Source organism: Lathyrus oleraceus, chromosome 5 (genome assembly GCF_024323335.1).
Source record: "Lathyrus oleraceus cultivar Zhongwan6 chromosome 5, CAAS_Psat_ZW6_1.0, whole genome shotgun sequence".
NCBI classification, from domain to species: Eukaryota; Viridiplantae; Streptophyta; class Magnoliopsida; order Fabales; family Fabaceae; genus Lathyrus; species Lathyrus oleraceus.
This window is the reverse complement of record NC_066583.1, coordinates 584540579-584550658: the sequence shown is the minus strand read 5'-3', so window position 1 is coordinate 584550658 and position 10080 is coordinate 584540579.

The window sequence follows — 10080 nt, the reverse complement described above, 5'->3', positions numbered from 1 at the left end:
GGCTTTTGGTTGAGTCACATCTGATTCGTTTGCTTCAGATTCCTTAGCTTTGCCTTTTGAGTATTTTTCTCCAGAATCAGTATCCTTGGATTCTGAAAGATTGATCTTCAAATATGCAAATTTCTTAACTAGCGTTGACTTTTCAAGGTCAAGCTTATCTTTGAATCTAACATGAATTGATTCTTCAAAAATTTGTGTTTTAGTGTTAAAGATTTTATATCCTTTAGAGCATTCAGAGTATCCTAACAATAAACACTTTTGTGCTTTAGAATCAAACTTGCCAAGATTCTCTTCAGTGTTCAACATAAACATTCACATCCAAAAGGGTGAAAGTAAGAAATGTTGGGCTTTCTGTTCTTCGACAATTCATAAGGAGTCTTACCCATAATAGGTCTGATAGAAATCTTGTTCTGAATATAACATGATGTGTTAACTGATTATGGTCAGAAATGCTTAGCCATGTCAGTTTCTTGGATCATGGTGCGAGCCATTTCTTGCAAAGTCCTATTCTTCCTTTCTACAACCCCATTTTACTGTGGAGTTCTAGGACATGAGAAATGATTATGGTCAGAAATGTTTATTTTCAAATTCGCCATCATGATCACTTTTGGCTATGACTATTTTGCAGTTCATTTCTGTTTGCACTAGTGAGCAGAAAGTATAGAACACAGAATGTGACTCATCCTTGTGTTTCAAGAACTTTACCCACGTTCAACGACTATAGTCATCAATGATGACCAACCCATACTTCTTTCCATTGATAGAGGCAGTTTCATTGGTCCAAACAAATCAATGTGCTGAAGTTCTAACGGTCTAGAGGTAGAAACAACAATTTTCACTTTGAAAGATGTTTTAGAAAACTTTCTCTTCTGAAAGGCTTCACAAAGATTATCTGAAGCGAACTTCGGGTTGGGTAGGCCTCTGACTAATCCAAGCTTATTTAGCTGAGAAATCCTTCTCATGCTAACATGGCCCAAACATTTGTGTCATATCCATTGCTCATCATTAACATACATTAGACATTTTACATTTTGATCCTCAAGATCAGAAAGTCTGATTTTATAAATGTTATTCTTTCTCTTTCTGTTAAAAAGGATTGTACTATCTTTCTTATTAACAGCCTTACAGGACTTTTGATTAAAAATTATATCATAACCATTGTCACTAAGTTGACTAATAGACAAAAGGTAATGCATCAGACCATCAACTAAAAGAACATTAGTAATAGAAATAAGTTTACTGTTACCAATAGTTCCAGAGCCAATGATCTTTCCTTTCTGCTTTCCTCTGAAACCAACGAAGCCTTCAGGCTTAAGTTCCAAATCTTGGAACATAGACCTTCTGCTCATCATATGTCGCAAGCATCCAATATCCAGGTACCATGACTGGTGTTTTAGCTGAGCTGCTAAGGATGTCTACAACATAAATTATTGTATCCTTAGGTTCCCACTTTTTGGGTTCTCTTTTGTTAGTTTTCCCAAAGTTTCTTATAACTTTGGGTTTTTTAGCAGAAGGATAATCATGGGGAATTTTTGCATGATACTTAGGTTTCAGATCTGAGTTCTTATCCTTTGTATGTTTCTGTGTCTGTGCAGAAATATCAATCTCAGTGTCAGCAGACACGAAATGCACATAGAGAGGTTTTGGTTTTACCTTCTGACTTTCGTCAGGTTTTATAGTTTTTGTACAACTTAAACCTTTCTTGCCATTTATGCTAACTCCATAGATCAGAGAATCCAATTTTCTTTTATCTATGCTTTTAGCTAGAAAGTACTTGAATACTCTGTCATATCTAATTACGCAATTACTACCAGAAGCTTCTGAGACTATTTCCTCCTCTTGTTTTGAAATTTTTCTTTTCAAAGCAAAGTTGTTACTTTCTAAAGAAAATAAATTTTCATTTAGAGAGGAAATATCTTTGTCAAGCTCACTAGGGATGTACACGGGTTGGGTTGGACCGGGTTTGGCCTAACCTGTTACCCAACCCGTTTAAACTTCAATGGGTTGGGTCCGCCGTCCAACCCGCATTTTCATTGTCAAAATCGACCCGAACCGACCCGTTCATTAATGGGTTGGGTTTGCGGGTTGTGTTTAAAATAAAAAAAATTATGATTCTTTTTGTCGGTTTTAAAAAAATGTAACACAACTCAATACAATCATACTCGTTTATTACACTCAAATTCAATGAAATACTACATATAATATCTAATAAAATTCATCAACACAACATAACATTTTATAATAGTATAAAATTCAACAAGACACGTTATTTTCATAAAATACACAAGTTGGAAATGATACAAAAGAAAATAAGAAACAACATTTAATCTTAGAATTACATAAACTCATTGGTCTAGTAGTATTATTGGTGGAGAATAATTTTTTTTAGAAAAATTATGGTTATTAGTGAGATATTAATTTTATATTTTTATTTAAAATAATAAGAAATTACTAAAGGCACATCAATGGGTTGGGTCAACGGGTCCCCGGGTTGCAAAACTCAAATCCAATACCCGACCCAAAATTATATGGGTTGTTATGGGTTGGGTTGGGTATATCCATAAATAAATGGGCTCGGGTAATTTATGGATTGGGTTGGGTTGGGTCAGCGAGTTCGTGGGTCGACTCGCACCCATGAACACCTCAAAAGCTCACTGCGAGTTTTAGAAACAACTACTTGGACTTGTTTAAGGTCATTGTATTTACTTTGAAGACTCTATTACTTTTCCAGCATTTCAGAGAGACATGATTCAAGATCAGAACGAGATATGTTAGAAAATACCTCTTCAAAATTAGAGTCGGATTCTGGTTCTGATGATACCTAATCTTCTGGTTCTTCAGAACCTTCGGGATCATTTGTAGTTACCATCAATGTAACACTGAATTTTTTTTCGTCAGAGTCTTCTTCTTCGGATTCTGTGTCATCCCATGTTGCCATCAACCCCTTCTTGCCTTTATAAAAATTCTTCTTAGGCCTTTTGTCCTTTTTCAACTTAGGACAATCATTTTTGTAGTGGCATGGCTCCTTGCATCCAAAGCAGATAACTTCTTTTCCATAACCTTGCTTCTTATGTCCAGACAAAGAATCAAAACGACCAACAGTCCTTCTGGCTCCTTTGAACTTCCCTTGACCATTGTACATGTGCTTCCAGAGTCTGTTGACTCTCTTTGAAATTAGAGACAACTCATCACCATCTTCTGATACTTCATCAGATCCTTCTGATTCTTCCTCAGCTTGATAAGCTTTTGTCTTCTCAGGCTTAGACTTTAAGGCAACAAATTTACCTCGCTTCTGAGGTTCATATTCCTCAAGCTCAATCTCATGGCTTCTTAAAGAACTAACAAGTTCTTCAAGACTTATATTATTGAGATCATTTGCCATCTTCAAAGAAGTTACCATATGTATCCATTTTTTAGGAAGACTTCTCATAATCTTTTTGACATGGTCAGCTGTAGAGTATCATTTATCCAGAACTTTCAGTCCTGCAACAAGCATCTGAAACCTTGAGAACATAGTCTCAATTGTTTCATCATCTTCCATTTTGAATACCTTGTACTTCTAGATTAAGGCCAAGGCCTTTGTCTCCTTTACTTGAGAATTCCCCTCATGATTCATCCTTAGAGAGTCAAAAATGGATTTTTTTAGAATCTCTGTTTATTATCTTCGAATACTCAGTATAAGAGATATCGTTTAGAAATATAGTTCCGGCCTTATGATGATTTTTGAAATCTTTCTTCTGTTGATCAGTCATAACACTTCTTGTTATATTATTTCTTTCACCATTAATTGGGTGAACATAGTCATCGACTACAAGATCCCAGAGATCAACATCGTAACCAAGAAAGAAGCTTTCTATTCTATCTTTTCAATAATCAAATTTATGACCATTAAAGGTTTCTGGTTTAGCACTGTAGTGATCTCTTTCATTATTGTTAACAATGTTATCAATGTTAGCAGCATGCATTGTTTCTCACACAAAATGGATCAGTACTAGACATAGTGAATTGTGGATAAATTTTTTATCATGATTAAAACCAAAGATCTAATGCCAATTGAAGGTTTGAAAACACAAGAAATGGGAGATTTGAATTGAGTTTTACAAAACAAAAGCTTTTTATCAACTCAAGAACACCACTAACAAGTTAATAACAAAGATATAAAAACACAAGTATTTTTACCCTGGTTCACTTGAAACTCAAAGCTACCTCAGTCCACCCGCCTACTCCAGTCCACCCGTCAAGGTGATTTTTCCTTATACACAAGTACTTAATCCACTATAATCAAGAGATTACAATAATCAAAAAGAATAACCTTCTTTGTCTTCTGAAGGATCCAACTATACCCTAGTCTCCTTAAGGACTCACAAAAACTAACCTTCTTTGTCTTCTCAAGGATAACCTCCTTAAGGAATCAAACAAACAGTTTGAATAATATTTTATATGTTATAAGTTATTTCTATACAAGCAGATTTTACACAAATGATAAACAAACACTTAAAGGAAAATTGTGTACAAAAGAATGATAACTTTTCACAAAGAAACAGACTTGTCAAAATGTCGTATCACCGACGTTTTCTTCAAGTCTCCAAGTCTCACTTATATAGCATAAGAAGAAGACTGATGGAGGGAAAAATGAGAAAATCTCATAGAACAGTTGTCCATTGTTGGATGGTGAAAGGAGTGATATTTCATATTGTCCTTCGCCCATAAAATTAGTGACATGTGTGATATATAGTACTGTCCTTGCCCACGAAATCAGGTAGAGGAAAGGATATTTGATTTGTACTATTTGATCACGTTCCTAGTTGATCTTATCCTCAAGTTCATTGGTTTCTGATGAAAGTTGATGAAGCATGAAATGAAGAAACATAAAGTTGGATTCAGAAACTTTAGAATCTTTAGTCAGAACCTTAACAACGTCAGTAGTCTGGCTTGAGATCTTCAAAATCTTCAGAGTCTTCAGAATCTAAAGTCGGAACCTTGATAATCTCAATCATATGGCCTGAGATCTTTAGAATCTTCAACTGTATAACATAACTTCAGAAGCTCTCCATTCTTCAGAAGCTTGGTGATCAGAGTCACGTCTAGAAGAACGAACTGAGAGAAAGTTACAGCAGCAACATAGCGTCTCCTCAAAAGCTTCTCAGGAGTGAATCAACACAGAAGCGGAAAGATCATTATAGCAACAACATTGAACATCTTTCAGAATTTCTAGTAACTGGCGCAAAAGCAGATTTGGAACTCATGTTTAGAAACTGATGACGTTGCACATCATATACTCAGAATCAGATCTGGTTGTTAAAGCTACATAATAACAGGCCATTAGGGTACCAAAAACTTTCTCACACAAATACAACATTGTTATCATCAAAACTCAAGGTATATATGCAGAACCAAATCTTGTTATAACAGGAGTCGCCCCAGATTGACTGAATAATGAGATGATTTTTCCTACTTGATCAACTGATGCTTGGATATTTGTTTTAGACTGACCCATTCTTAGGTCAACATAATCATTAGATGCCATGCCCCTTATTCATAGGGTTATAAGGTGGTCTTGATCCGGGTCAGCACCAACGGATGATCAAGTGCTTTCATGCGGTTAAAATTGTTCATTCAAAAATTATGGTTTTAATGCGATGTTTATACAGGTATTGACAAAAATCATTATTTGGATAATGTGGTGGTGTGTGACGAGTGAAACATTAGTCCAAATGCAGTGCTGATTTAACTGTTCAAAGTGTGAAAGATGCACTTAAAATATGATACCAATACAGGTGATTAGAAATTCTCTAGGATCCAGTTTAATGCAACGTTGTTGTAGTATGATTTCATATTGAACCGTGCTTCAATTAGGTCTTTTGAGTGTTGTAATGTGTTGTGGTTCATGGTTTTTCGAACAAAAGGATATAAGGCTCAAAATTTAATTTTACCCCACCCCTTCTTCTTGATTATCTACAGTCCTACGTTCAGTTCATTCAACTTACGCATTCAACTTCCAAGAGTGCTTAGAGACGTAAAGGTGAAGATTCAACATCTAAGAAGATTTTCTTTAAGTGACAATCACCTTGTTTTTTTTTGTTTTTTTCATGGATACCGGTGATCTTTTGGTTCTTGATATGGTGGTCACCTGATTTTGTTTTGGTTTTGCTGAGAGTTTACATGACCTCTTTTATGCTCTCTTTTTCTTTGATCCCTATATTTTGCCTGGACCGCTTCTTTGAAGCTTTCGATCCACCGAGATGCCCTAATTTTTTTCCTAAGTCTCCTCTTTAAGTGTTCAACTTAGCAAGATTTTTTCTCTTTTTTTTTTCATTTTTTGGAACAACTCTCGAGGGAGGGGGGTTATTCTTTTGGTTTGAAAGGCTTGTGACTGTCATGAGGAACAACCGTCATAACGTATGGATTTCTCATGATTCTTTTGAAACTTCGTGACATGTACAAAGAATGACATGTGGTTGATCCTTATACGAGACGTGTTCTCTTACAATTCAAATGTGTAGACAAATTAATTAAATAAAACTACCCTACCCCGAATTAAGCGTAAGAGTTTTTAATTCCGAAAGAAACAACAACGTTTAGGCTCAAAGTGGATGACTAGGGATTAACTTCTTATTTAGCTATCTTTGATGTCATTATATATATATATATAATATATATATATATATATATATATATATATATATATATAATATATATATATATATATATATATATAAAGATGGATAAGACATATACATTTCTACTAGTCGTAAATATTTTTCTTAGACATGTATTTTTATATGATTATATAAATTAAAATATATAAATATATATTATGCGGGTATTAGGTAGAATGGAGAATTTATTACTAAAATAATCCAAATTTAAAAAAAAAATCTCAAAATAACCCTGATTTAAAAAAAAATCTCAATCTACCCCACTTTTAGGAGAAGGCGCCAATTCAATTGGCATCTCCTATTAAAGTTAGAGAGGAGGCGCCAATCCAATTGACGTCTCCTCTTAAAGTTAGAGAGGAGGCTCCAATTGGATTGGCTAGGGTACATGGTGCAGCCAATTCAATTGGCGCTTATGTGTATAGGTTAAAGGCAAGCGCCAATTGGATTGGCACCTCAGTGTGTGTTGTAATTTTTTTTCATAAATAGTCTACATGATACATAATGTCGAAATCGGAACAATTCATATTAATATAAATTCCCGTTTACACAAAAAAGACTAATGTTAATGACCGGGATCACCTAACCGACCTCCGGTCCCACATCCCCTAGCTACCCTAACCCACGTTGATGATTCACCATAGGTGCTTGAGCATCTGAGGGCCCAGGAACATCACTACCAACTGCAGGAGATTTCCTATTGAGATACTCAGACAAATCAGCGTAGTCTTGTGTATGCATTGAAGGTGTACCTCCATAACTGAGTTCATGACCCATGCCAGAGTAGTTGGGTTGTGTTCGACTTGTTGGTGGGCGACTGGGACGATTGAAAGGAGACATTGGTGTGAATGATGCGTCGAGGAAAGGTTGGAAAGATTGTTATGGTGTTTGGTAGAGATAGGGTTGTTGAAGGTTTCGATTTTGAGATGTTTTGGCTTCTTGGCTATGGTAGGAGGAGGGACGGTAGGTGTTAAATGATCGTTAAGTGTTTTGACTAAGACGACTTTGGTAGGGTGATATGTTGGGTGTGAAGCGATGTTGGGTATCTGGTTGATGATCTAGTTGTTGGTGGTGGTATGAGGTATGCTCTTGGTATTATGGTTAGGTGTATGGCATGTTAGGGTTGTATGTTTGTGTGTTTGTGGAACAGAAAGTTTGACGGATATGGGGTTGTGTGTAGCCGGTTCCACAATGTTGTTAGGGGTTAGATGTTGAGGCGTCTGGTATGTAGGTTGCCTGGCGTGGGTCGTATAGGTACATATCTTCGGCGATAAACTCAAAACCAACCGATCTGTACCAAGCCATATACGTACGACTTGGTTTTTCTTCAGTTGGCATCACAACGTCAGTTAAGACATGGACATGGTGGTGCTTCCATTTGCGACACTCAGATCTAGCGAAGCTTTGCCATGGGTTGAAGTTCCACTGATCGTTAACTTTGCGTAGATTCCATTCTCCTAGATTTGCTGGGGGATCTGGAATATGTTGGAGCATACCGAACTGCAATTTCACACGATCACTGTTGTGCATCTCCACAGTGGTGAATCTTATGATCGGTGTGCATGCAGTCCATACGGTTGCGTATTCTTCGTTGATTTCATGGTCATGATCCAAATTTAGGTATGGACGCCAAATGAACTGAAATGTGAACGTATGTTAGATTATAAACTTGGTAGAAGAAATTAACAAATTATTACAAAATAATTAGGTTATTATCCATACATTTGTCGGTTGAAGGTGATCCAAGAGATTGCGATAGTGGGTAATACAGTGTCTAGGACATCTGTTATAACTCATACCACGTGTCGACCATCAACACCATAAAGGTAAAAATATTAGTTAGAGATAATAATCGGTAAAGTAAGTAAATATATACCATTTTAAACAACTTACTTGAAGCAAAACAGCATATCCAGAAAAGGTAGATGTGTCTTTGTGTGAATTTTTACACAAAGAGCTATAAAGATAGGCTAGACAAGCGGATACTCAACTGTAACTTCCTATTCTATCTACATGTCTTAGTAAAGGTAAATAGATAACATGCATACTAGATCCACTATCTTCGGGAAATAAAAAAGAACCAATTAAAAGCATAATGTAACACCTAGTTTTTATTATTTGAGCCTCTTCGGTAAAATGCTCATCTAAATGTAAGCTGTTATAGTATGCCTTAAGGCGTGAAAGGAGAATACCTTGACCTCTTGAGTTATCATCTAACAAATCAGCATCCAAGAGGTCCATGCAAATTGAATTTGCATAATTGGTTTTACCATTTACAACTTTACCTTCGATAGGCAGTCCCAATAGCATGTAGACGTCTTCTAACGTCACGGTACACTCACCGGTTGGAAACCATAATGTGTGTGTCTTGGGACGCCGTCTTTCACATAACACAAGAGAATGAATTTATTATCCACCGACCAAGACATTATTTTGCTTATATGTCCAAAACCGACGAGTTCGACACACGGTTGAATCATCGGGTCCATGTGTACGTATTCGTGGACCCGAGTACGGAACCTTGAAACATCCTATAAAAGAAACAACAAAACACGTTACTAAGTTGATATGTTATTAAAAAGGTATTTTAGACAAATAACAAAAGAATTAAACGCTTACATAAGTTGCTATGTTTGCAACTGTTCCTCTGTGCGATTTGCCCATTGTAAGGATAAACATCTTATCGGAGGTGAAAGAGGTTGGTGCAAATGAAAAAGGTTGTTGCAGATGAAAGATTTAATATTGTTGAGGAAGTAGTGAGTGTTGGTGTGGGAGAAATGTGAGAGTCTCTTGCCTATTTATAAGGCGTAACATGCAAAAGTGTGGAATCTTGAAAAAATGGGATTGCATGTGCTAGCCAAATGAATTGGCACCCATGTGCATTTGTTACATGCTAGCGCCAATCAAATTGGTGCCTCTTTATGCTCATGCATGACACATCTAGGCTTTGCATGCTTGGCTACGAGGTCTGCATGCATGCAAGACATGGCGTCACCAAATGGACTAACGCCCATGTGCAAGCATTGCAAGCAAGCGGCAATTCATTTGGAGCTAGGGCTTGCATGTGTGGCACGTGGCTTTCCTCTCTCTTGCATGCTGGACACATCACTTCCGTCTAGTTTGCATGTTTGACACATGAGTCTGAGTTGCTTGCATGTTTGACACATCACTTCGGACTTGCTTGCATGTTAGACACACCACTTACCTATTTAAGTGTCTTACTATCTACATCCAACAATCAACATACATTCATCTGCAGTAGGGAATTAATTTTCATCTGCATAAGAAATATTACAATGTCATGTTCACCGAAATATAATGTCAATGTTCACTGCAATAGTGAGACATATGAGTCTGAGTTATACGGTGTTTGTTTCCGAAACACCAATACCATCCGACTTTCGATCAAGAGAAATTCAAATTT